This window comes from Mus caroli, unplaced genomic scaffold, assembly GCF_978045245.1.
Source record: "Mus caroli unplaced genomic scaffold, Mus_caroli_1 scaffold_19, whole genome shotgun sequence".
NCBI lineage: Eukaryota > Metazoa > Chordata > Mammalia > Rodentia > Muridae > Mus > Mus caroli.
Window position 1 is genome coordinate 51,993,309 of NW_028227274.1, and position 27,353 is coordinate 52,020,661.

General features: G+C 41.5%; 1 long non-coding RNA gene across 1 annotated transcript; it reads left to right on the forward strand.

Moving 5' to 3' along the window:
* The first annotated feature begins 11,361 nt into the window (after window positions 1-11,361).
* Window positions 11,362-25,611, forward strand: LOC147000294 (uncharacterized). The gene is made up of 4 exons (XR_015046065.1): window positions 11,362-11,691; window positions 13,705-13,975; window positions 14,064-14,163; window positions 25,358-25,611. It is a non-coding gene; the product is annotated as an uncharacterized LOC147000294 (long non-coding RNA).
* Window positions 25,612-27,353: the final 1,742 nt, after the last annotated feature.

A 27,353-nucleotide genomic window follows, 5' to 3' on the forward strand; every position in this document is an offset into this window, starting at 1 on the left:
ACACCAAATTCATCGTGAAGGTGAGGTGAGATGTGAATTCCTGACTCTCCACTGCTTCACAATATTCAAGTTCTACAGAGAACTTTAGGTTCTTGACTACATTGATGTCAAGGACTCATTTTGAAATGAGTGCTACTTCTTCTCTTCAATTCCATATACATGGCTTCTCCTTTTGAGCTTAAAGTACCCATTTACATCGAAGGGCTTAGGATTACATTATTATTATTATTATTATTATTATTATTATTATTTTGTGGTATAAATGGAAAGAGGAAGGTTTGTAGAGTGAGCAAATTACTTGCCACACAAGTGTGCATTCTGGATTTTGAACTGTCAGAACCCAGGTAAAGCCAGGTACAGTGGTGCATATTTGAATTCCCAGTGTTCCTAAGTAAAATGGGAGGCAGGTACAGGAGAATCCCTGAGAGCTTACAGGCCAGCTGGCCTATGTGTAGCAAACAACAGAGACCCCCATCTCAAGCCAAGTGGAAGATGAGAAGACTAACCTAAGATTGTTCTCTTATCTCCACATGTCTCCTGTGGTGTGTGTAACCCACACACCAGCATGCACAAGCTCACACACATGTGAAATGCAAAAAGAAGAGATTAAGGCTATGTTCAGGTCTGACACCTATGAGAGGATAGACTTAAAATTTAGAGATGACTGAGAAAGAAACCTTCCAGATGCCTTTATCCATCTGTAATAGGTCAAGAAGCAGATATTATAGACAAGATTATATAAAGTCATAGGCCTAAAGCCTAGGAAAAGGAAGAGCAATGAAAAGGAAGCAAGGGCTCAGGGCGGCTCTGATGGTTCTCATGGATGGTCGCTGAATGGACGAGGGCATGGTAGGCAGCCATGTCAGCAGGGACTTGCCTTGCTCTCCCCCCCCCCCCCCCCCCCCGCTCGCACCTCACCCCTGGCCTCCGGAGCCTTTCCCTGCTCTTAGGAAGATGGAGGAGAGTCAGCGCGGGATGCTCAATCGTGGATTAGGAACCGTTGTCCTGTGCATCCACACCTTCCGAGTCCATTCAGGAACTGTGAAAAGCAACTCGGAGGCGCAGTGTGGTTAGGACGAAGGAGTCAGAGTTTATTTTCCAGCAATCCAAGTTCTCAGGCAACCCTGAGCTCTCAGAACAGAGACAGAAGCAGGATGACCTGAGATTTAATGGGCCCTGGGCCGTGGAGGTGATCTGAGATCCAGGAAGTAGAAATCTCAGGGTTCTTAATTTATGATGGCTACATTCCGGGAATTCGAAGCAAAAAGACTAAGATGCTAAGAGAGACTCGTGTGGAGACCAAAATGCTTGTGTGCAACTAAGACTGGGTCACAGGCTCGAGAGCCAGAGAGTCATTTCTCTGCTTTCCTCTTCCACCACTCAGCGGATCCTGGGACATCAGCTTACTCTGCCGGCATCCCTTCTGAGATAGAGGAGAGGCCTGACTGCACAGATAGGAACCATCTTTACATTGTATCCTGTTGTAACAACCAGAGTTCCTTCCTCCCCTCCCCCTCCATCCTCCTCCTCCTCTCTCCTTCCCTGCTTATTGTCCTCTCTCCCTCCCTCTCTTCTTCCTTTTCCTTCCTCTTTCCTGCTTTTTTATATTTTTTCCTCTTCTCCCTCTTTGTCCTTCTCTTTGTACTCCTCTTCATTTGTTTTGAGATAGTTTTATGTGGTCCAGGCTGGCCTCAAACACACACACACACACATATGGTCATGCGTGGCCTTAGAACTGCTGATCATCTTGCCCCTACCCTGAACTTCTGGGATTACATGTCTGGCTCTGAAGTATATACAGTACCTGAACATATTCCTCCATATATCCTGCTGTGTGCTATGTGGTACACAGGCTTTCTCCTCCTCCTTGACCTCTGCTTTCCTCTTTGAGGGTCCTTGTTCCTTCCTCAAGGTACTAGGTGATGGGGGTCACTCTCGATGCTCCATTTCCAGGGCAGTATATTATCTTCCTTTCCTAGCTCTTCTTCATCTGGATAGTGAGTCCCATATTTCAGATACCAATAGACTGTTACTTTCTTGAACAACCAAACTGCTTTAAAAGAATGCAGTGGTCCTCAGCCAACTAATTTAAAAACCCAGGCACATTTTGTAACACTTCTCTCTATGTCACTTCAAAATATTAGGAAATAATATCACCCTTGTCATTCCCTTGTTATTAGGATATACTTCTGTAAATACAGATTGCCCAGAGGAGCATTAAACTAAAGACCACAAATGCATCCATATAGCACCCTACAACAATACTTACTGTTCCCAACCAGGACAATTTCCAATGTTGCTCCACTATTTTCTCTGACACACCTTCATATTAGAAGGGAAGCCCGCCCTTTCTCAGCCCTAACTCCATGATTAAAGAAATAAAAATAAAAACCAATATGGTCAAATCCACCTAATTTCAATCCAGAGGGGAAAAAATTATAAAGTCTATTAAGTTAGAAAATTCTATTGTTGATGAATATGAGTGCAGCTCTTAACCTGTAGACTCATTTAGGCAAGTTTTCTGTAGAAATTGACTGGAGAATATGGAGGTATGGTTAGGTGTGTGTGTGTGTGTGTGTGTGTGTAACTCAGGGTGGGTCAGAATGAATATTTCTCCCTCTTACAGAGTTGTCCAGGAACAGAAGATGAGAACTCAGGACCTCACTCTCCCTTATTTCTGGTCTCCTCAGTCTATGCTATAAGCATATTGTTTATTCAACAAAGCAGATGGGAAAATAAAAGACATGTCTCTTACAGTTTCTTTGGGTTTTAACAAAATCAATTGTTGTCCTGTGTAGAAGTGTAGAGCTCTGCTCATTTCTGATTTTGTTCATGTGTTGCTAGGCTCTTCTGCATATGGGTCTAATGCTCTTTCCTTTTCTAGGTTTGACCCATCTACTTCCAGCCCGGGGGTGTGAAGAGGGAAAACCCATGAGCCTCCTGTCTGCACATAAACTGCACACTCATTACTCATTGCTATTACAACTTGCTGTTACATCCAGAGCTAAAGATAAATACAGATATCAGATTCTCTGGTGGGTAAACACTAGTTGTGAAACATCACATAGTACCCCATAAGTGTGTGTATCTTATTACATCAGTTAAAATGTTTCCAAGGAAAATAATAAAATTGACTTGCCAAGGTGGGTGCAAGAGCCAACCTGCCCTTTGGTTGATGTAGAAAGATACAGAGTGGCTCTTGATGGTGTCTTTTAAACAAAGCCTGGCCTGTTAAACTACAGCTAGAGAATAAAAGAGATGTAGCCTTATTGACTCCTGCTCTAACGTGGGAAGATCTCCAGGGACATTACCCTATTGCTCACTTGGTATTCCCTGAGTACAGTTTTAGACCAACCCACTGCAAACCTATTTAAAATATGTCTTCTGAGGCTGGAGAGATGGATGGCTCAGCAGTTAAGAGCACTGCCTGCTCTTCTAGAGGTCTTGAGTTCAATTCCCAGCAACAGCATGGTGGCTCACAACCATCTGTAATGGGATCTGCTGCCCTCTTCTGCTGTGTCTGAAGACAGCTACAGTGTACTCATATAAATAAAATAAATAAATCTTAAAAAAAATGCTTCTGTGGTCACCTCAATTGCACTCCCATGGCTCTTGTAATTAAATTATTTCCTGAAGTTTATCAAAATCATAATTACTTTGCTTCTACTTTTCCTGTCATATGGTTTGGAGAGAATGATGTTTCTATCTCATTCTACAGCGAGTGCCAGTTGCACTGAATCACTAGGGTTTCGTCCTTGTGTCACAACAGTATTATTTTTTTATGTAAACAGTCAGAAAATGCTAAGAGATCCTATAAAATATTCCACAGTTTATTGTCTTGTTATGTCTGTTTCAGACAGCTACTTTACTTTCAGTCAGGCAGCCTCACGATGTGAGATGTTGAGTTTGAACTGAGTTGGAAAAGCAGCTGGAGAGTGACTAGGTGTGATAAAGTTTTTATCTTCTTTCCCACTGCAATGGGAAATCCTGCCATATTTATAGCTCCAAATAGTTGCAGAAATACGACACAGCTGGAGTGGTTAATAAGAGACTTGTAGCCCCAGATTATCTGACTTAGTAACCATGCATTGGATTTTATTACCCACAAAGTACTTCAGAAGTCCACCAACAAAAGGAAAACACAGTGGCCGAGACTTTTAACTGTGGCATCTGTTTCCTTATGCCTAGCAACCTTAAGAATGCAAGAGCGTAAACGTTCAAATGAAGAAATGCATGTATGTGGCCGACCCAGAAATAGTCCCCCTATTTTGAAAAATGAAGTTCAGAGTATCTACTGAGGGAATTTAATAAAACTTTTCATCTTCACTATAAGAAAGGCCACAAATCAATGAAATTTAAATGGCTCGGCTCTCTTGAGCACCTGCTTATCCTGTCTTGAGAAAATTCTGCAGTGTTTTAACCATCATTTTACGACATTAAAAAGTAATGCCCACTAACGTACTTCTTGAAAAGGCTATTAAAGTTAAGGGTCTGTCAGCCATTCTATTAGAAACCTGATTTCCAGGAGTTTAATATAAACCAGACATCACATGTAATAAGCCCTTGTACAGGAATCTGAGGCTAGGACCATCATTTTCTCTATTTAAAGTCCATTTTCCCTAACAAGACTGTCTTTATCCTTGGAAAATATCTTTTGGATAAGTTGTAATTTTAAAAATTTACCAAATGCTCTCTTTTCCCTTCCTGTGATATTTTACCTCTGATTTAAGATAAAAGTCCTAAGGAAGAAAGCCTTGCCTAAAATAACTTTTGATTGAGTTAATCTGTATGTGAGGAAAAGAACTCTTAACCGAATGTCTTGTTTCCTTTCCCACATGAGAACTTGTAGTCCCTGTATGGTATCTCCCTTTTACGTCTTTGCTGTAACAATGACCACAGATGTCGCAGGTCTTTTGTCATATGGTACTGGAGGTTACACATCCAAAGTCGCTGGGCTAAATAAAGTCACCGAATCAGCGAGGCTGGCTCACTCTGCCCATTGTGAAAGGAGGGTATTTCCTGGTTTCGTTTGGCGTTATTTTTTGTTTATTCTGACAGGGATTCATTCCTCTGGCTCATTTCTTCCAGCTTCAGATTCATTACTACAGATTACATTCCACCCCGTTCCCCACCTCCCACCCCCCCCACCCCCGCCAGCCCCAGAGGACAAGAAAAGCTAGACTAGTGGTTGTCAACCTGTGGGTTGTGACCCCTTTGGCAAATGTCTGTCTCCAGAAATATTCACATTGTGATTCCTAAAAGTAGCAAAATTACAGTTATAAACTAGCCACAAAAATAATTGTATGGTTGGGGTCACCACACCGTGAGGAACTGTGTTCAAGGACTGAAGCATGAGGAAGGTTGAGAACCACAGGGCTAGAGTAATGAGCTCTGTTTAAGCAGCTATGTGACAGGCATTTAACCATCTAGGTTAAGGGTAACCCTCAGGGCGTGCTAAGTGGTTCGGTACTTAGGTGGAATGAGAGAGGGAATTCAGAATTGAGTATTTTAGGGTTCCATGGCTTCACAATGGCCCCGACCTTAGCATAGACTTTGCTTTGTCTACACAACCAAGCTAACAAGGAGGATCCCTCTGAGGAGGGATCTGTAAGTTGGACAGGTTTTAAAAGTTACATTTGACCTGGAAGACAAATCAATGGCCATCTAAGTTTCAAAAATTTGACTCGCATGAAAAATGATGAACCCTAAAAACTGAGGAGCAAAGATTGTGTTTTAGAGAGATGTAACAGCAAGCGCCAATTCCTGCTCACTCATGTTCCATACTGGAGAATGGCTGAGATACAATGCTCAGGAATATCCCTCAGGGTATCACAATGCTCCTCCACCACAGTGCTCCTCCACCACAGTGCTCCTCCACTACAGTGCTACTCCATCACAGTGCTCCTTCATCACAATGCTCCTCCATCACAGTGCTCCTTCATCACAGTGCTCTATCACAGTAATCCTCCATCATAGTGCTCCTCCACCACAGTGCTCTTCCATCACAGTGCTCCTCCATCACAGTGCTCCTCCATCACAATGGTCTTCCATCACAGTGCTTCTCCATCACAATGCTCCTCCATCACAGTGCTCTATCACAGTAATCCTCCATCACAGTGCTCTTCCACCACAGTGCTCTTCCACCACAGTGCTCTTCCATCACAGTGCTCTTTCATGACAGTAATCCTCCATCATAGTGCTCCTCCACCACAGTGCTCCTTCATCACAGTGCTCCTTCATCACAGTGCTCTATCACAGTAATCCTCCATCATAGTGCTCCTCCACCACAGTGCTCTTCCATCACAGTGCTCCTCCATCACAGTGCTCCTCCATCACAATGGTCTTCCATCACAGTGCTTCTCCATCACAATGCTCCTCCATAACAGTGCTCTATCACAGTAATCCTCCATCACAGTGCTCTTCCACCACAGTGCTCCTCCACCACAGTGCTCCTTCATCACAGTGCTCCTCCATCACAGTGCTCCTTCATCACAGTGCTCCTCCATCACAGTGCTCCTTCATCACAGTGCTCTATCACAGTAATCCTCCATCATAGTGCTCCTCCATCACAGTGCTCCTTCATCACAGTGCTCTATCACAGTAATCCTCCATCACAGTGCTCTTCTATCACAGTGCTCTTCCACCACAGTGCTCTTCCACCACAGTGCTCTTCCATCACAGTGATCTTCCATGATAGTGCTCCTCCATCACAGTGCTCCTCCATCACAGTGCTCCTCCATCACAGTGCTCCTCCATCACAGTGCTCCTCCACCACAATGCTCCTCTATCACAGTATCTCTTTATCACAGTGCTCCTCCACCACAATGCTCCTCAGTCCCAGTGCCCCTGCACAACAGTGCTCTTGCACCACAATGCCACTCCTTCATCGTCACCCTCCATCATAGATCCCCTGCATATTAGTGGCCATTCTGCACAGTGCTTAAATCACCAACAGTATCTGATGTCTGGGATTCACTTGTGACCTTCTAGGCTCCAGATGTTTGGGGTCAGCTCATCTCTCTGGCTCTTCATCTTTAGCACACACTCAGGTTAGCTCCATTTTTCATCTGCTGCTGTCTATGGGAGTCATCCCATGGTCATGGTCTCCAGTATGCTGGGGTTTCCACTCAGTTGAGGCTGTATTCTCAACCAATGACCTCCTGTCTTCTCTCTGGGGACTCTGCCCCTGCCCCTTGATGACAAGCCTCACCGTCTCTCCATATTTATTTTTTCATTCTCTCAGCTACCATACTGCCAAAAGCAGTGCCCAGTGGAAGGCTTTTACACATTACTGAGTTCTGCCTTGGTCCCCCTTTTGACCATAGCTACTATGAGCTGACCTACAGAAATACCTCCCAGAATATGTTTCCTCAATTATGCTGGTCACCTATTGATCCACCACAGCTGATTTTTTTTTTTTAGCCCCAGCTAGTCAACATCGGTTACCTCAGGAAAGGTTTAACTTTAGTGTTCTGGCTTCCTGCTAATTGGTTTTGACTCTTTCACCCCAGGTGACCAGGAATCACAGCTTCTTAATAATAATAAATCACATGAACAGCCCCGATGGGCATCTTTGCTCCCCTCTGGAACTCCCCAAGCCAGGCCTCCACTGTCTATAGCTCTATCAATATTTCTGTCTTCCAATGCCCCACAGCAGCTCACTAAGTTCTGAGCACTCAATGGCTTTCCCAGCTTACTGTTGCAAACAATTTCAAAGTTCTCCAGCAAAACAGCACGGTCCGGTCTGTCTCCGTAATGTCCACTCTCGTGTTACCAATCTCTGTCCTAGTTAGGTTTCTTCACTGGTGTGAGAAAATACTGACTGAAACCAACTTAGGGGAGGAAACAGTTTATTCTGTCTTACAACTCCCAGGCCACAGTATATCACTGAAAAAGTCAGGACAGGCACTCAAAGCTGGAACCTGGAGGCTGGAGCTGGTGCAGAGGTTGTGGAGGGGTGCTGCTTACTGCCTTGCTCCTCATGTCTTGCCAAGACTTCTTTCTTATACAATCCAGGATCATCTGCCCAGGAGTGGTACCTCCCACAGTAGGCTTGACCATCACCCATCAATCATTAATCAAGAAAATACCCCATAGACTTGCCTACAGGCCACTCTGATGGAGATATTTTCTTCCCAGATGACCCTAGTATATGTCATAATGACAAATACTAACCAGTGCTGTCACAGTGTCCTCCAGAGGCTAGGCCACTCTTGTCCAGAAGCAACTGGGTTTGTTGTAGATGGACCCACGTTAAGGTGTGGGATGTTCTTTGTCCTTTTCTTTTATTTTGGTTGATTATAAAATGCTTATTCTCAATGAAACCACGTTGTACATCAGATTTTTAAAAAAAGCTTAGAATTGCAGATATGCTTGCCAACATAGTGATGGTTAATTTCTGTCATAGCCAAAATACTTTAAAGAAGTATAAGGGATGTAAGGACAGAAGGAGGGATAAGACGTAGTGATTGGCAGGTGGTGGTTCAATTCAGGGACAAAAAGCATAATTTAGCATCTTGTATTATTGAGTTCTATTTCATGGTGGTTTTAATCAGTCTTGTTTATTTGTTTCTTTTTTGAGCTGCTGAGAAATAGCCACATACACATTATTGTTACTTGGAGTTACTGGAGTTCTTGGAGCATGAATAACAATCAAATCAATGTTTCTTTGGGAGTGCCACCTGTTTGGAATAGCTATCATTATGTAAGAACTCTCATGGCTTGACTTCTATTCCAATATGGCTATAATATGGACTATGACATATAAAAATCAGCAAAGAAAATGCACTTGGGCAAGGGCCAGGGCACAGCAGGGACACACCTTCTAGTGTCCCATTTCCCCTCCTACCTAGCAGAGGCACACACAGCCAGAAGGCTAATTCTCAGGAGTACTATGACTGTAGCAGCACGGGAGGAGCCTGAGCATGCCTGGGAACTCACCAGAGACTATTGTTGGAGCATGGATTAGGTCAACTGCAGAGGCACAGACATAGGTATGTAATACCCATGTGATGTGACTGACTCCTGTTAGCTATTGTCTGTCCTCTTGTGGTCACATTGACTCACCTGGCCGAGTGCTTGCACACACGAAGTCACAGTTACTAGAACCTATGGCTTTGCATTAAATATTTCACCAAATGTATAGGGCATGGCCTGAAGCCTCAGGCATACTGAAAACAATATGTCAGGTCAGGTGTCCTGACCAGCTACTTGTTTATTTCACAGTCTTCTTTGATGCAGACATCTTAACTGAGGTGACAACACAGGGACATTTATGCCAAAGAACCCTCTAATCGGGTCAGTAAAGACACAGGAAGTCAATAGTTGACTTTTTGTTTTGTTTTGTTTTGTTTTCAAACAGCAAAACTTAGTCACATTTGGTCTTAGTTTTTGACAATGACGTTGGGAGAAAAGATTTTGCTGTAAGGTGAGCACAGGACTGTTGATGAGCCCGGCTCCTGCTGCGCCTGTGCCCACTCTTAACTGATGCACAAGGGAAGAATTATCTCCACATGGCCACTAAACTAATGGCATCTTCATCCATTTTTGTCCCAGCTTTGCCTTTATGTTATAATTACTTAATGTGGGTTTCTCGAGGCCCAGAAGCCATCTTCAGAGGTACCGACTCGCCAGCCTGGGATATTACTTAAGAAGTAATATTTGAAACAGTTTTGGGAGCCATTTTTGATGCCCAGAAGCTAAAAACCATGGAATTGATTCATAGAGGACAGAACTAGGGAAATACTAACTTTTCAGCTTACACACAACAACCGCAATGTCTTCCTTTCTGTCCACACCTTTGTCACCTCCTTTGCCACGGTTTTCCTGGGCTGGCTGTTAGACTTAACTTTGTAGACTGACCCCCCATATTCTGCTCATGGGTAGACACTTTTTTCCTGCCCACTGGGGTTGAATAATGCCCAGGCATTGCTCATTCTAATGTGCAGTCAAAATTGAGACCCATGGGTCTAAAATATTCATATTCCAGTGGTTTCAATATTCAGTTACATTAAGAAATTAGGTTACCGTGGTTAGGAATCTCAGGGAAATAAATACCACATTGGATGCCTGTGGTCTCTGTGCAGGTGACAGTTGATCTGAAAGGCATTGGTAAGAAGAAACCAGAAAACCTGGGAGAAGGGCACACCCTGCAGAAAGCATGTCAGGACAATGGAGGTGAGAGAGAATCTTGTGTTGGGTGGACAGAAAGGGAGACGTTGTGGCTGCAGTTTGTAGGGTGTTAGAAGTCATCCTGTGCAGGATCTGCAAGATTAACAGTGGAAGGGAAGAGGAAGTTGGAGGACATCCCTGAGGAGTTGATAAGGAAGGCCTAGAGCTTAGGCTTCAGGTGGGGATCTCTGGAAGGTCCATTTTCCCTGTGTTAAAAGGGACTCTAGAAAGACGACACAGTAGATACCTCACTTAAGTCAGATAGCCTGTGCCTTTTTCCAGCTTCTTTCATGCTCGTAAGAAGATTGCATGCTTCCTCTTTAAGTTAGGCTAATATTCAACGCCAACAGCGCTAGGAACGGCCTTCCCTGCATTGCCTTGCCTTTCGCCTTTCTGTCCTTGAAAACTAAGGAATTACAACCAAGCCATCCTTCCCGCACTCGCCTTGTCTTTCCTTGGCTGATTTTACTTCTGCAATGACCTATCTTCATCAGCTGGAACATTCTCCAAGTTTCTTGGTTCCTCCTGCACCACCCAGCCATTTGGACCATAGGAACACTATTTACAGTTGTCTGCAGATCACTGACCCATTCTGCACCTCATGTTTAACTTACGGCTACTTTAATAATATTCTCCAGACAACTTGATTTCTGGAACTCATATCAAGTTGCACACATTAACGGCTATCAGGGGAGCACGGTTTCTCCATTGGCTTCTCTTAGCTCTTCGGCTTAATGGAATCAGCTAACAGATACCTGCTGAACTTATGCTGTGTGGAGGCACTGTTGGCAATGGATCACATCTATGTCTGTCGTAAGAGATCTTGACTTTTTAGCACAGCTGTTTTCAGCTTTATTCTTTCTCTCCCTGCAGGTTTCAGATTTTGTTATTTGAATCCAGAATGCGAGGTCGCCTAAGTTTGGTTTCAGACGAAAGGATGCATCCATCCTGATCACATGCAGAAGTCTGCATTTTGTGTTTTAAAACATGTAATTGCAGCCATCTGAGACACTACTTATGTGATTCACTGGCTCATTTAACATCTAGCTCAGTTTCCATGTTTTGATAATTTATTCTCTTAAACTTCTGATAATCCCATCCGAGTAGCAACCATGTTCATAATATTTTTTCTTTTTTTGGGGGGGGGTTGGGGAGTCAGAAAAATAAAGACTTCCCAGAGCTCAAGGGAGATAGAAAAGCAAACATTTCATAGAGAAAGCATTTACTCAGTGCCCGTCCCTTATCCCTCACGCCTCCTTCACCTCCTCAACTTTCAGGATGGTTTGTTGACTTGGAAAAACAAGCATTCAAAGAAATCATGGAACCCCAGCACCGCCCATAGTGATGCCGTGCAATCCGGAGGAGACACGTGTGGAATGAATAGTTTTACATGTTTATCGGCCATGTGAATTGCGATGTCTCGGTTTGGTAAAGGAAATAAGTAGATTAAACTTCGCTGCCTCTAAAAAGGCCCCTCAGATGGAAAGCCCCCTGCTCTTAGCTTGAAAGTGGCTTGTTTGGGTGGGTAATTCAATTCCTTTGGCTTATGTTATTATTATAGGATTGGGTTTAGTGTGTAAGCCTCAAGCCTTATGGATGTGATCGTACCATTATGTCACGACTTTCTAGTTGTTTGAAGTTAACTGCTTATTTTATTAGAAAAATGTCTGGACTTCTGGGAGAGAGCCAACATGTCTCAAATTTCATGCATTGTGAATAATGGATGCCTTTTCTCCCCTGTAAATACACCCAGCATAGATTTTTTTTTATTGATATTCATCAAATTTGCAATCCAGAGAGCCCTAGATTCGGCACAGATGTCTGGTTCTGGTCCTTTTCCATTGTCATGGGAGTCTCCCTAGTGATGCCGCATCAGCCTGTAACCCTGAGCTTTTAATACCCCAGCCCCCAAAGGCTCCAGCTTAAAGTCTCCCAGCTACTGTGTCTGCCACTTCCCCAGTCCTGTGGGCTTTCCCATCTCCTCCCCAGGGATCTGGCACTGAAATAGTTTCCATGCCATGCAAGACAGGCAAACACATTATTCAGGATCAAAACAACCTGCTTTTCCTTTATTCCGGGATCTTTCTGTAAATCACTAACATCTGTCAGCCACACGAAACCTGCGGGCTTTGGGAAAAAAAAACGTATTTCCATGAGGACTCTAGCAGGCTCCACTTCTCACTGATCTGACATAATTTAACCTGGGCAGCGCTCCACATCTATTTACCTTGAAGTTTCGCTACATTGTTTATAGGCTATTTTCGGAGCCACCTTGGGGGAGAGGAAGTTCCCCCATGCGCAGTACGTTTCTCGGGAAGACCATGTGTTTTGAGTGAAGCTTCAAACAAAGCCGTGTAATGGGTGTGAATGTGAAGAATCTTTCTCTTTCCGTGTCTTTTTCCTTCTTGTCACTCCTTACACTCTGAGCCAGGCAGGCAGCTGGCTTTTTTTTTTTTTTTCTTTTTTTTTTGCCACACACTGGAGGAGGAGAGGAGATGCTGAATACTAACTTTCAGAACAATGGTAACAAGCTAAACCGCACACCTGTTGGCTCTTGCCAATCAGGGATGCTAAAATGACTAAGATTGTTTTCCCAGCTTCCTTTTCCTTGATGAGCATATCAGCTGCTACAACTCTTTCTCCTTTGCTTCCACAAAGGCTTAAATCCCCCCCCCCCCACCACCCCAAAGGTATCAAGGGAATTAAACCAGTTTCATTGCTGGTGCTAATAAAACAGCTTCCTTTAGGGAAAGTAAGTTTTCTTGCAGGGCGTGATTCCTTCATTGCTGTCTCCTCACCTCATTTCTCCACATCGGTTGGTCGGTCCCCTTCAGCCTGCCAGGCAACTGACACCAAGCCCCTCTTTTCTGATCCCTGCTTTGCAGCTGTAAGCGGTTTCCTTTTGCAGCCTCTCTGGTTTCCAAGAGGCAATCCAAAAGCCCCTTCAGCTAATGGCTCATTTAGCGATCAATTTGTCAAATAATGTTCACAGATGTTTTTCTGATGGAGCAGCATGCAGGGCAGGTAATGACTGAGTGAGCGATCACTTGTGATAGGTGACAGGATGAGGGCACTGCCTCACCACATGGCTCACAGGTTGAGGTTGCTGGTCAACCCTGAGAGAGGACAGATCTCTCTCTCTCTCTCTCTCTCTCTCTCTCTCTCTCTCTCTCTCTCTCTCTCTCTCTCTCTCTCTCTCTCTCTCTCCCTCCCTCCCTCCCTCCCTGTCCCCCCTCTCTCTGTCTGTCTCTCTGTCTCTCTCTCTTCTTCAAACATTAAAAGAGCCCAGCAATATCATTTCAGTTGAGACCTGGGCTGGCAGCTTAATCAGTTCCACACTGGAAGATCCTCCCTGGTAGGATACGTAGGTGGAGTTTAAAGAAGTGTTTCCTTTGACAGAGCTTCCTAGTTTGGTAGCTTTGATCAGAACTCTAGGGTTGGGTACATAAAAAGCACGCATAAAGTATTATACATGCAATAACATAAGAGATGCTTCAAGCAGACTTGATACCTGTTGACATTTTTTTTTTTCAGCTTCAAACACATTTCAGAATCAGTCCAAAGAGACATGGGATTTATAAAAAAAAACAAACAAACAAACAAAACCAAAAAAACATGGAGAGCTTTGTAGCCATTAATCTGGATTGATCTGTCAAAGGTCTAGAAGAATGGAAACCAGCTGAACTCTGCCTACGCCAGCCTGGGACCATGAGCCAAGATTCCCAGAGCAGAACCAGCTATGTTTTCTTTCATGGCCTTGAATCATTTCCATCAGCTTGAAAAGCGTTATAAAACCTACAATCAAGTTAGTTTCTGGGGCATTGTGTTTTGAATACTGTTTAATAGGGTGTGACAAAACCACATACTTTTTCCACATGTTCTTTACACTGCAGGCAGATCTTAAGTGGTGTGGCGCAGTGCCTGTACCAAGTATGGTGAACAGTACCATGCAGGACGGAAGCTTTGGAACCCCAAGGAAAGGAACAGCCACAGGTAGGAGGAAGGTTCCGAGTAGGAGGAGAATTTGAAATGTACTACTTACTGGATTCTGTGTTCTTTACTTTCCTCCCAGTTTAGAATTAGCCAGAGATAAACAAATCTAATTATTTCATATGCAAAAAAAAGAAGACAATCTTGTCTCAGAATAGAAAGGACGAGCTTGAATACAGATGGACAGAAGACATTTAATGAGAACATTAATAAGCAGAGATGGGCTGTCGATCCGCAGCTGTGGGTGTTTTAGAGTTAGGATTTCTATTCCCTTTTGATGAGCAGAAATTGAATGGCTCCTCCAACTTGATTCCCCAGCCCCCATCCCCCCTTTTTTTTTCCTCCTCAAATGAGCAGGCTCATTTATTTTAATGAGAGTTTTTGACTAAGGAGAGAATGCAGCTCAGCTCTGCAACTGCTCTTAATCCATTTAGCCACTGTCTGAATTTTCTCTCTTTTGTGGGGATGCTGTCTTCTAAGGGCTTTATTGGATTGCTAAGGAACAGGTTTGACCAGGGCTTGTTAAAAACCCCTAAATTTGCACACTCTGGACATTTCTTTGATGGGCATGCTTGATACAGGAGTATTTCAGGTGACTTCCAGGGAAGCAGACCACTCAGCTCTAATAGATCACTTACTAGAACAGGTGACCCAGGGAGCATAGAGATGTGGGTAAGTTGGGCCAGAGCAGGAAGAGAAAGTGAACTCTGTTCCATGTTTTGTCTGAAAATGGTGTAAGAACGAGGCAGGGCAGTGTTTCCACATCCTGACCTCTGGGGGCAGGACACCAGGAGGCTTTAATTCTTTATTACCTTAGATGTGGAAGCTTTCACTTGGAAATTTGACAAGGATATGTGAATAACTTCTCATAAGCAAATTAATATCGCCATTCTTTGGACTCATTAAGTACTGCATTAGCACTTTAAAAGGATATTTCATTCATTTCTCAAAATGTGTTAGGTTAGCGTGTTCTTATAATTGAAGTGTCTAAAAGGTGCAGAGATAAGCAAACAAACAAAACCCTGACCGACGCAACCAGTGAACAGAGCTGAAATCTCTGAAATTCATGTTGCTATAGTCTTAGTTAAGTATCTTGTTCGATGGAAGGAGGCATCTCAGCAGTCCTACCCACAGGCAAAGAACTACAGGCAACTAAGGAATGAGGGGTGGGAGAAAGCCTTTCCAAATGATGAGCTGTCTGATTATCTAACACCAAGTGGTCAGTCCTGAAAGCATGCATATAACATTATATGGACAGAGCAGATCGTATTTATGATTTAAGTGTGCATACGCAAGTATGTGTTAGTAACAATAACAACTAAAGAAAAAGACAACATGGTTTTGAGAGGAAGCAAAGGGAGATACCTGGGAGAGGTGGGAGAGAAAAAGGAAGGGAGGAAACGATATAATTACATTTTAATTAAAAAATGAATAGACTAAATCCTTTAAAAAGTATCTTGTTAGAAAGCCAAATAGCCTAAGAATTTCAAAGAAAATGAATTCCCCACACTTGTTTTATTAGACATATTTTCATTCTAGCATGTACACATGTACCAATACCATGACCAAGATTCATATAAATGGGATTGTAATAATTATGCCTTATAACTCACTTTTCCAAGAAATACTATGTTATGGATATATTAGTTATAAGTATACTATAACTCTACAGAGAATTGTGTAACATTGCCATGCACACATTAACCAAATCTACCAAACTGGTACCTATCATGGACATATAAGTTATTTCTAGGTTTTATCTATTTCATTTCACTATTTTTTAAAAGATTTTTAAATTATATATATATGAATGAATGTTTTGATTTATTATATATATATATATATATATGAATGAATGTTTTGTGTGCATGCACATACATACACTGCATATTGCCTGGTGCCTGTGAAGACCATGAAAGGACACCATATCTGTTAGAAATGGAGTTAGTGATGGTTGTGAGCCACCTGTTGGTTCTGATAACTGAACCCTGGTCCTCTGGAAGAGCAGCCAGTGATTTTAACTGCTCAGCCATCTCTCCAGGTTGTTTCTAGAGTTTAATGAGATGAATAATTCCTTAATCAAATCTCAGTGCATACTGCCTTCCTTTGTCAGTCTCTGTTTTTAGTTTCTGTGGAAGAATTGAAGTTTACATATATTTAAATGTTGAGGTAGGAATATAAGTATACAAACAAACAAAAAGCAGAGACTTTAGAATCAATTAGAGTAGGTTTGAATCTTGACTTCTCTACATTGCAAACTATTAAATTATTTTTGGATTCTTTTTCTTTATTATAAGACAGAGTCTCTTTATGTAGTCTTGAACTCTTGATGCTATCCCTCAGAATCCAAGTGTCTGGATTAGTCATGCACATGAATTTCCAAACCTTTATGAAATGGAAACTTGTGGGTTTTTTGGAAAGTCTGTTGCCTGGGACAAACAGGTGGAGGAATGTTTTGTAAAAGTGGACACAGGTGTAAAAGGCTAAGGCAGACTCATGAAGGAACGTTTCACTGAAGCAGACACAGGAGAGAGGATGTTTTGCTAAAGCAAGCCCACGAAAGGACGAAGGATTCTTTGCTAACCACACACATGCTTTGGTCTGCCTTACATTGTGTAGTTGAGTTGCATTTGTCGGGACTCCATACAGAGAAATGTACAGAGAGAAACTCATCAAAATGTGTGCTGGTGTGCTGCAGTTGCTTGCCGCTTCCAAGGACTCGGGCCGATCAGATGCATGTGCTGACGCAAGGCTTGTGATGAGGCAAGACCTGTGCTGAGAGGCAAGGCACGTGGAGGACACATGATGTTTGGAGGGTATAAATAGGACTCCATGGAGGCTAAAGTGTTTAAGAATCATTTCAAGTAAAGTTTAAAAACATTAAAAGTTACACTTTTAACTCAGTTTTGTCTTTATAATATAGTGATAAGAAAACCAACATTGTGAGGGCTGGTGAGATGGGTCACTGGTGAAAGTGCTCCCCGCTCTTGCTGAGGACTCAGGTTCAGTTCCCGGCATCCATGCAAGGTGGCTAACAACTGACCTATAACTCCAGTTCCAGAAGATCTGATAATGTTTGGCCTCTGAAGGCCCCTGCACACAGGTGTCACAGATAAACTCATGCAGGGGCACAAAACACATTAAAAAAATCTTCTAAAATAAAGAAAACCAATGAATATTTAAAAAAATTTTCTTGATCATTAAAATTGGTATATTCTTTAAAATTCCATAAGAAGTTTTTTTCTTGTTGTTTGGTTTATTTTCTTTTATACTTTCAAGGGATTTTTATTGGGGTAAAAAGTCAATCATTGCAAATACATTTTTCTGTTTTCTCCACTTTATTTAAATAGGCCATTCGTGAGGCCGACCGACACTTTTGTGTACACAAGCTGGCTGATTTTGAATCCTTAATTAAATTTTTTAGTAAGAAAAGTCATAAAAGTTTTAAAATGCTAGGAAAATATGCAGTTTTCTTCACTGAGAGAGCACAGAGGACACTGACTCCTCATCGTGACATGTGATATTAGGTGCAAAACTTAGTAGGCAATCATCAACCAAGTGTAGGCCAGGCCTTCGATTTCTGGTTCCTGAGAATCTTATCATGACTGGTGGCTGAATCTTGTCCGTTTTTATTTTCAACATCTGTTCAGAAAATGATATGCACTTCATGTTTTTATTCTTTTAATATAATGCATTATAGAGTTTGACTTTTTAAAAGGGCAAGCATTCTTGCATTTTTTCATATCATTTTGTACTACATCATGCCATATAATTTTGTGTGTGTGTGTGTATGTGTGGTGTGTGCTCATGGGCCCAAGTTACTAATATTAAAGATTTTGTATCTATGTTTATGAGATATTTTTGTCTACTGTTCATTTCCTTGAAATTCATTTGTCTAATTTTTGGTTCAAATCACAATCAGTAAATATATCCTTACCTTTATTTTCTGAAAGATTATATGTAAGATTGGCACTAATCTTTCCTTAAACATGTTGTAAAATTGACCAATAAAATTGTATTTGTGAGTTTTTATTCCAAGAGTTCCTCATCACCTAACCTAGGTTGCGTCTTTTCTTTTCTTTTTTTCTTCCTTTTTCTTCCTTTTTCTCGCCTCGCCTCGCCTCTTCCTCTCTCTCTCTCTCTCTCTCTCTCTCTCTCTCTCTCTCTTTCATACTGAATTCAGCTCTAATCACAAGTAAGCAAGGAGTAACTTTTTTTGTTGGCAATCTGGGTGCTTGAGCAGCAGAAGCTTGTGGGATTAACTAAGAAATACAAAACCCTAAAGCTCAATTCTGAAAACTAGAGGCTTGTAGCTCTAGAGGCTACAAACTAGAGGCTTTAGGGTCAGGGTCTTATAACTGTAGGTGCAATGAGGCTTGTTGCTTTGGGCACTAGTGCAATGCTCAGTGCCCAGTACAGCTCAGCTGTTTGTGCTCCAGGAAGTTCCAGCTAGTGTTATAGTAACAAGGCCTTGGGTATTGGGCCATGGTTCCTAACAGCAGTAATCCAGCTCTTGGGCCAAGGGACTTCTTTCCTGGCACTCTCCCAGGGCCTGCAGTTTCTCACTTTTGATTTCTCAGTCTTCTACTTTCTGGAGATGTCACTTTCTATCTCTTCTAGCCATGTGTTTCCATCATCCTTGTCTCTCAGTTGTCGTCGCTTCCTGCTGTTCCTGTCCTTCCTTGTTCTCAGGACTCATGAGACACCTCTTTGCTATCGTTGCTGCCATCTCTGATTTTGCTACTGCTGCTGATTTTTGTCTCTGTTCCAGGCTTTTCTAGGTTATGAGCTCAGCCCACTCTACCTATGAAAAATCACAATTAGGCAACAAAAGTACTAGGAAACTTTTCACTGGGGGTATTGTTGCTATGCCAGGGGGAAGAACAGTAAGGTATCTCCCAACTGGCTCAAAAGTAGGCTTGGTTATATAGCTAGAAGAAATGATGTATGCAGGGATAATGTTTATATGCACTGTGTGATGATGTGTCTCTGTTCTTCCCTGCCTGCCTAGGTACCTCCTGATTGGTTAAGATAAAGGCCTGTGGCCTATTGCAAGGGGTAGAGTAGAAGGTGGGACATTTGACAGGTAGAAAGGAATTATAGGATAAAGTCAGATGTGGGAATGGTTGCCACCGAGACTCAGAGGAAGATTGACATTTGAAACTGAGGAGAGGTAACCAGCCACGTGGCAGAACTCAGATTAGTATAAATGGGATAATTGAGTTATAAGATTGTGGAAACAAACCTAGCTTAAGGCTTAGGCATTTTTTTAATAAATAATAACTACTTTGTTATTATTTGGAAACTGGAGCATGGGTGGAAAAGACCTTGGTTGCCGATGTGCATGGATGTGTTATGTAAATGAAAAGTTGTATATTCATGAATGACAGCACAGGCTTGGTATCTACCAATCACAACCCTTACATAGGGCTCGTCCTTGGCCTTGTACAATCACAGACTTTCTGCTTAGGTTTTTACTGAAGGTCTCCTCTTGCTTGCTTGAGACTAGTTGTGGGGGAGCAGAGTCATCTATAGATTACCCAGGCACAGGTTGTGTGGAGCAGTCATGACTATAGCAAGGAATTCCAGAGTAGGACTTTCGGCTTTAGTTGTACTATCAATTTTGACTAGAGTGATGTCTCCCTTAAAGAACTAGTGGAGGATTTAAGATAGCCAGGTTATGTTGGACACCACCTGATTGTCAAGTATCTTCTTGGCTGGTGGGTCTCTGCTTGTTGCAATATGATGTGGAAGGATTAACATCTGCCACTCAAGTAGTTGACTAGCTCATTTATTTTAAAATATTCAAAAGAGAAAAGATGAAGGTGTATATATTATGACAAGGAGACAGACTGACAGGTTGAGAAAGAAGCTCACATAGAAGTATCCATTAGAGTGGGCTTTATTAAGAGAAAGAACTTCATGATCATGGGGACCATGGTTAAATCTTGAAGCGGGAGATCAATTAGGATGGATACAGCATTACATCAGAGATAACATGAACAGGGCCTTGAAGGGAGAGAGAGAGAGACTTTCCTTCAAAGAAAGAGCCTTCAGAGAAGACTGGCAGGAAATAGTGTGCAACATGACATAGTCTATCCCAACTTATGTGACCAGGAGCCAGGGTAAGAAAGGCCAACAATTTATCTTGCAGCTGTGAGGGGCTGGCTTCTTGAATCTTCCCAAGGAGATTTGGTCTGTGTGCTCTAATCTGTGCAGCAGTGACCTGTCAGCAGCCTGGGTTGTGGTTTGAGGCCAAACCTCAAATGTGGTCTAATAGCCTAGGCATCAAGAAATTAACATTATATAAACATTCCAGGAGGGCCAAATCCTACCAACCTGGACTATAAGGATTTCCCTTTAACAGAGCTACACATATTTTCAACTTCTTCTATGTCATTTTTGGAACTTATTTTTTTTAAACAAGGAATTAATACATTTACATGGTTTATGATAGATATTCTTTTAGTTTTCTCTGTCTCTGTCTCCTCTGTCTCTGTCTCCGTCCCTGTGTCTCTGTGTCTCTGTCTGTCTCTCTGTCTCTCTGTCTGTCTGTCTCTCTGGCTCTCTGTCTGTCTCTCTCTGGCTCTCTGTTTCTCTCTGTCTCTCCATTAGTTGAGTTGACCTGATAACCAATTTTATAAATAATTCCAAGAAAACAGGTTTGGTTTCCCTTCTCTTATCTGCATTTGGTCTTCACCAAAAGTCTGGGAATTGACCCCCTGTCCGCATGTTATCTGTTAACAGATAGCAATAAACCAGATCTCACTGATTTTTGGTCTCTTTATTATTTTTGTTCTACTTTTAATGTATTTAGTTTGCTCTTCCCTCTTCTCTGTCTTCTTGAGTTAGGTCATAATTTTATAGTTTCCTTCTTTTGAAAACTATGAATTCTCTTCCAACCATTGTTTCAGCATGTATGGTACAAATTGATATATACCTTCATTATTATTCAAGTAAAATTTATTCATTATTACTCAATTTCTGTTTTGAATTCTTGATTAGTTCTTGTTTAGGTGCTTATTGTAAAAGAAAAAAAAGAAAAAAAAAGAGTAGATATTGCATTTGTCAGATGCAGTCAGGTGTGCTGCAGAGAGGCAGTTTGGGCATGCCTCTAAAAGCCACCACAGATAAGAATGCTAAAGAATAGAAAGTTCCAAAGAATGGAGTGCTGCCTCTTTTAAGGCAAGTTTCTGGGGAGAGGTCTTGTGTTCTTTTCTCTATGACTAGAGGCAAAGTCAGCTGGTGGCCTTGAGTATCCCACCATAAAGGTGAAGTAGTTCAGACCCCATCAAGATGCTGTGTGGAGGGGAGCTTCTTTTATAAGCAATTGAAACTTTGATTGAAAGCGCCCCCCCACCCCACCCCCCACACACACTTGGAAGAGCCTTTATGGAAGAGGCTCTGGGTAAATGATAAGGATTTTTCTCTTTGAGCTTACAGGAACAACTGAGAAGCAGCTGGCAGGACAAAGGTAAAAGAGTATTCTAGGAAAGAGAGCCAAGGTGCTCCATAGAGTGACACACAGGCAGAGATTCCTAAAGAGCTATCAGCTTATTTGTAGAATCAGACTTGTAAACTTTGTATAAAGTTAAGAAAATAAAGTCACCTTGCTGAGCTAGCAAGTTTTTATCTCAGATTATACCTCCTGTGTCTTTATTGGTGTAAATATTAGATAATTAAAATGATTATATGCATATGTGTAAATACCCCCCCACCCCCCCCCCACAGAAATATCCTTCCCATGGCGCTGCTGTACTATTGATGCTTAGCCTATGGTAAGTTGATCTTTTATATGAACTTGGAAACAATGTTGTTGAATATGTCTTTTTGTAAATGCCAATTATATTTAACTTGTTGATAGTGTTGTTCAAGTGCTTTGTATCGTCATTACTGTGACCAATATTTTTATATCAATTACTAAAAAAGCACTTTTGAAGTTTCCAACTATAGTTGTAGATCTTTTTGTGCGTTGTTTTAATTTTGTGATACTCTTTCTAAGAGTTTGAACCTCTATTATTGAAAGCATATGAATTTAATTTTTTGATGCATTGATATTAATATATGTGAGGTATTAATTATAACTATGAAATATCCTCTCTCTATCTCTAGTAATCCTGTCTTGACATTTACCTTGTTAATATTAATAGAGGCCCACTGTTTTTTTTTTTTTAATTTTTCCTACTTACATGGACTACCTTTTCATCATTTTATTTAAATGGATATATACATTATAGGGTATAGAGTATTCAGACATGCATGTATTAATCATTCATCCATTCATTCATGGCTCACAATTAAACTATATTACTATTTAGTAATACTTTCCAACTTTTTCCTTTAAAACCCATACTACCTCAGCCATGCTTTAAGTTGCTATCAGGAAAGGGTAGTGAATTGATTGAAGTCAGGTCATTGCATTTCCTCTGTCTTGGTGTTCTGAGAAATGTAGAGGTATGTGTTAGTCTGCTGGTATAGCCAGCAGTTGTAAGGCCAAAGGAAAAAGTTAAAGAAGTGTGCTATTATAAGTGGTATTAAAATGTACCACTCATAATATATATATATATATATATATACATATATACATACATACATATATATGTGTGTGTATGTATATGTATGTATATATCCACATATAAATGGTACTAGAGACCCCGGGAAATGCGCTGGGTTGATGCTGATGGAAAAGGTCAGGATTTTTGGCCACATTGTAGTGGCTGTGTGGTTCTGTGCCTGAGCTCCATGCTGATCCAGTAGTTACTGAAGCTGCTTCTGCTCTGGAATGTCCAGTGAAATGGGCTTTGAAATGAAATTCAAGCGGGGACTTTGAGACAACTGATAATATCACAAAGAAGGACAACGTGCCGTATGATGTCATTTGCTGAGTTCATGACATCACTTGTGTTTGTGATGTCTGTGATTATTTTCTGAGATGTTGGGGACTATGGTAGGAGATACTAAAAAGACATAAGCAAATGGGTAAGTAACCAGCCAGAGGTGGGCAGAGCAAGAATTGACAAAACCCACATCCAATAGTGGTCTCTCAGGGTAGGTGAAAAAGGTAGGAAAGGGTGCAGTATAGCTTTGGAGTGAGAGAACAAGGGGCTGGTATTTCTTTTCTGAGATGAACTGCAAGGTGATCTTTAAATCTCTTAATACCTCTGAACTCTGACTACTCTCAGTCATTGCGGGAGCTTACTCGTTCCTATTTCATAGACTTTAAGTTTCGACTTCCACAAACGATGTGCAGGAAATTTGGGGGCTTTAGTTGCCTTCATCTGCTGTGCACTGGGCACACCTGTGCTGTGGTTGGTGCTTGAGCAATTATGAGGTGAAACTCCCCCAGCTCAAGGGAAACGCTTAATCCACTGGGAAAGCTTACTGCTTAAGATTTACTAGTGTTTCAGGAAGGAAATAGCAGGTTTTTGCCTCTAAGAGTATAACAGCAATGTATGCTCTTTTATAGAAAGACCGGTGAGAAAGAATATGAAGAGGAGAGGAGAAAGGGTTAAACACTTCTCACTCTATAACAACCATCTTCTCAGGATGTAAGGCTTACTTCTGGTTCATCTGATAACCCGTGTGTGTGTGTGTGTGTGTGTGTGTGTGTGTGTGTGTGGTGTGTGTGAGTGTGTGTGTGTGTGTGTGTGTGTGTGTGTGTGTGAGTGTGAATGTTTTTTCTAGTGCTCTGGATAACCCTGACTGGTACAGAAAACAATAACGTTCTACTTTCTCATAAGTTCCTCCAATGAATGGTCAATCTTTGTCTTGCTTTTGTTGTTATATTGCTTAGCTCACTTTGTATTCAATCATCAGCCTCCACAATGGCTTAGTCTCAGTGCTATCTAGATTTGAATAGATCTTGTTTTAAACACATCTCTAGGATACTCCTCCCTGCTCCCCCCCTTTTTTTTTGGAGGAACCACAGACATGCTTGCACATCAGGAAGAAACCCAGGCAAATGAATCCCGAAAGACCAAAGTCTTGAAAACAATGAGCTCTGTAAGACTAGCACTTTCAAAGTGCTTTAAGAAATTCTTAAGACTCAAAGAGACTAAAAAAGATAAATTCTTTTTATTATTTTTTTTAGAACAGAATGTTAGTTGATGATATCAGGTATTACGAGGAAGAAGGCCACTAGCAAACTCTTTATTTCATCAGTTAAGAACCTCACAAAGACACATCCTAGAAATGAAGGGAAGTTAAACACCAAAACCTTCCAAAGACTGCAATGGAGCTTGGTCCACCCAGTTCTGATGAGATTAAAATAAAAGTAAATGTTTTATTCACCTGTTCATGGGCGACCAGGGACCTGTCTGTAGGCAGGTGTTGTGGAAGCAACTATGCTCTTCTGTTGTGTCAGGAAATGTTCAGGAGCCCCCAAAAGACCCCCAAGGAGCTGATTCCTATGCAATCTCACTAGGGTCTCTTTATTCAAGCTGGAGCTTGGGCTCCGTGCCAACCTTGACACAGCAGGAAGGTGGAGCCCTGAGTCTAGTTTCAGGCAAACATTTATAGAGGCAAGAAGGGGGTGTCTAGCCTGGTCCACATCTGATTGGGGGGCCACTGTGGCCTTTAACATAATTGGCTGGTGCTGAGAGCCAAACCATAAACTTAACTTTTGTTTTCCTCCTGATTGGTGGTTGCTAGGAAGTGAAGTGTCAGGGGCAGGCTTTCAACTTGAAGATGTAGGGAATAACCTACTGAAGATGCTGGGGGAATAACCAGGAAACAGGTGCTAGGTGCCAGTTTGTTAGTTAACTCAAGTTCAACCTTGGGTCAGGTTCACTAAGATCGAGTCTGAACCCAAAAGATCTGGTCTCTCATTTCCACGTGTTCTTCATGTGTGTTTTATAAGTAATGCAACTCCCTAATAAGTTAGCCACAAGCATCACCCGCAGCTTGAAAACCAAGTGGTACAAATAGATTTAGGTGTTCTAGATAGGGAGATGATCAAACACAGGTGATAACGTAGCTATGATTAACATATTCAGAAAAACATAGCAAGAGGGAAAACTTTGTCAGAAAACCGGACATTATTATAAGAAAGAGACTCAAATAGAAATTATAATACCAAAGTCTTGTCAAATAAAGGTGTAATCCGTAATCTCGGAGTCGGAGCCCTCTTATCAGCCCTCTCCCATCTGTAAAGGGAATCCTTGTTTCTTTTAACTAATTTTCTATTTCTGTTTTCAAGGTGATCTTCTCTATGAAAAGAATAAATACTCTGATATATTTCCAGATAGTCACAGCTAAGCATAAAGTATATCAGACTTGTGAAACTTCATTATCTTCCAGAAGGAAAACGAGAGAGTTCACATGACTTGATTGAATATATGGCTGAGGGCTATTTTTTAAAATCATCTGTAGCATTTGTAAGTCTTCCTTAAAAAGGACCATCTTCCATTTGTACAATTCTGTATTTTATTATTTCTCAAATAAAGGAGTAATTTTGAGCTAATCGGAGACTGGGCTGACCAACCTTAATTTTTGAGTGTAAACATTTCTAAGGTATGATATTTAAAAAATTTGCAAAAAAGCTAAATTACACCTTTTAAGTTTGTTGCAAAGCCAACATTACCTTCTGATGTCTAATATGTTTTCCCGTGTGAAATCTAAAGGAAAACATATCTCATGATGATGTCACTATATTAACATATTTGGTTATTACACAAAAATATCATTGACTTTTATATTATTTTTCTGTTGGTGTGATAAAATGCACTTATAAAAAGCAGGTTAGGGAAGAAATATATATATATATATACATATATATATATATATATATATATATACTTTTTGGCTTATAGTTTTGTTTTGTTTTTTGGCTTATAGTTTTGAAGGGGATGGATATAGTTCATCTTGGAGGAAAGGCAGGGTGGAGGAACTGTGTAACTAGCCTGGCTGGAAGCAAATTGGTCACGTTTCATCCAAACAGGAAAGAGGAATTGGGAGGGGAGAGAGAGAAAAAAAAAAAAAAACAGGAAGTTGAGGTAAACTATACAATCTCAAAGCTCTTGCCAGTGACGTACTTCCTCCAGTGAGCTTCCAGAACCTTCTATAAACTAAAGCTTCCATAACCTTCCCAAACAGCAATGCCAGCTGGGGACAAAGTGTATGCAGGACATGAGCCCACCTGGAGCATTTCTTACTCAAACCACAACACCTAGTTTTTGTAATTCAGTCATCCAGACATCAGGTACTAAGTAACTACCACGGTCATGTTCTCACTCTGGAGAAATTAGAAACCTGGTCGTAGAGACTGAACTTTATAATTAAAAAAGACAGGAAAGGTTGTGTGAGTCTGAGCAGGAATTTCTTATCTCATGGAGCTTGAGTAAAGATTTGCGAAAAGCAGTCTTTTTTTTTTTTTAGAAACAAAGGGAATGCTGAAGGAGTCTTGAAGGTTCATAGGGTGCAATGAAGTAGAAAAATGGGAAAGTATGTTCAAATAGGAGAGTGACGATGGTGTTGTGGTAGTCTTTGTAGTGAAAGCTAGGAAATGGTAATTTAAGGGGCTCACAGAGTTTTCCATGGCCCCTGCTGGACATTTGCCTTACATAGGTGAGCGGACTGTGCGCTGGCTCTACAAGGCCTCCCTCTCTCACCTGAGGGTCTTCCTGGCTCTGTCCTTTCCTGAGGCTCTTCTGTGGGATGCTCAACCCAGAGATGAAGGCTATGTGCAGACTGCTCCTGCTAAAGCCTTCATCACTGAGTGGTGCACACCTAGTGTAGGAAGAGACAACAAACCAACTGTGCAAGGGAGACACCACCCTAGATTGTGCATACACAGGGGCATCATTCTCAGGTTTCAGTGTGTACCAAGAATAAGGGAGGGGCTTAATAACAGGCAGATTGAGCGGCCTTGGCTGATTGGCAGAGATGATTGCTATCTCCATAGGCTGAAGCTACGTGCAAGTTCGCATCTGGGTGAGGATGAAGCTGCTCGTGCAGTGACTGAGAGAACCGCTGTTCAAGAGGTTGAGTATATAAAAGTAACAAACAAGGAATAAAACAAACCCCAAATAAAGGAATCAAACTTCGTGTAGCAGCCAAAGATTTGATAATTCCAGAAAACATTATGTCTTTTATTTGGTAAAGTAGAGGATGAGGGTAAGAACTCAGAAGATTTGGAAGCTATGACATGTGTAACGTGGGTCAAAATGTTGATGCTTTCAAGTGCAAACTTCTTG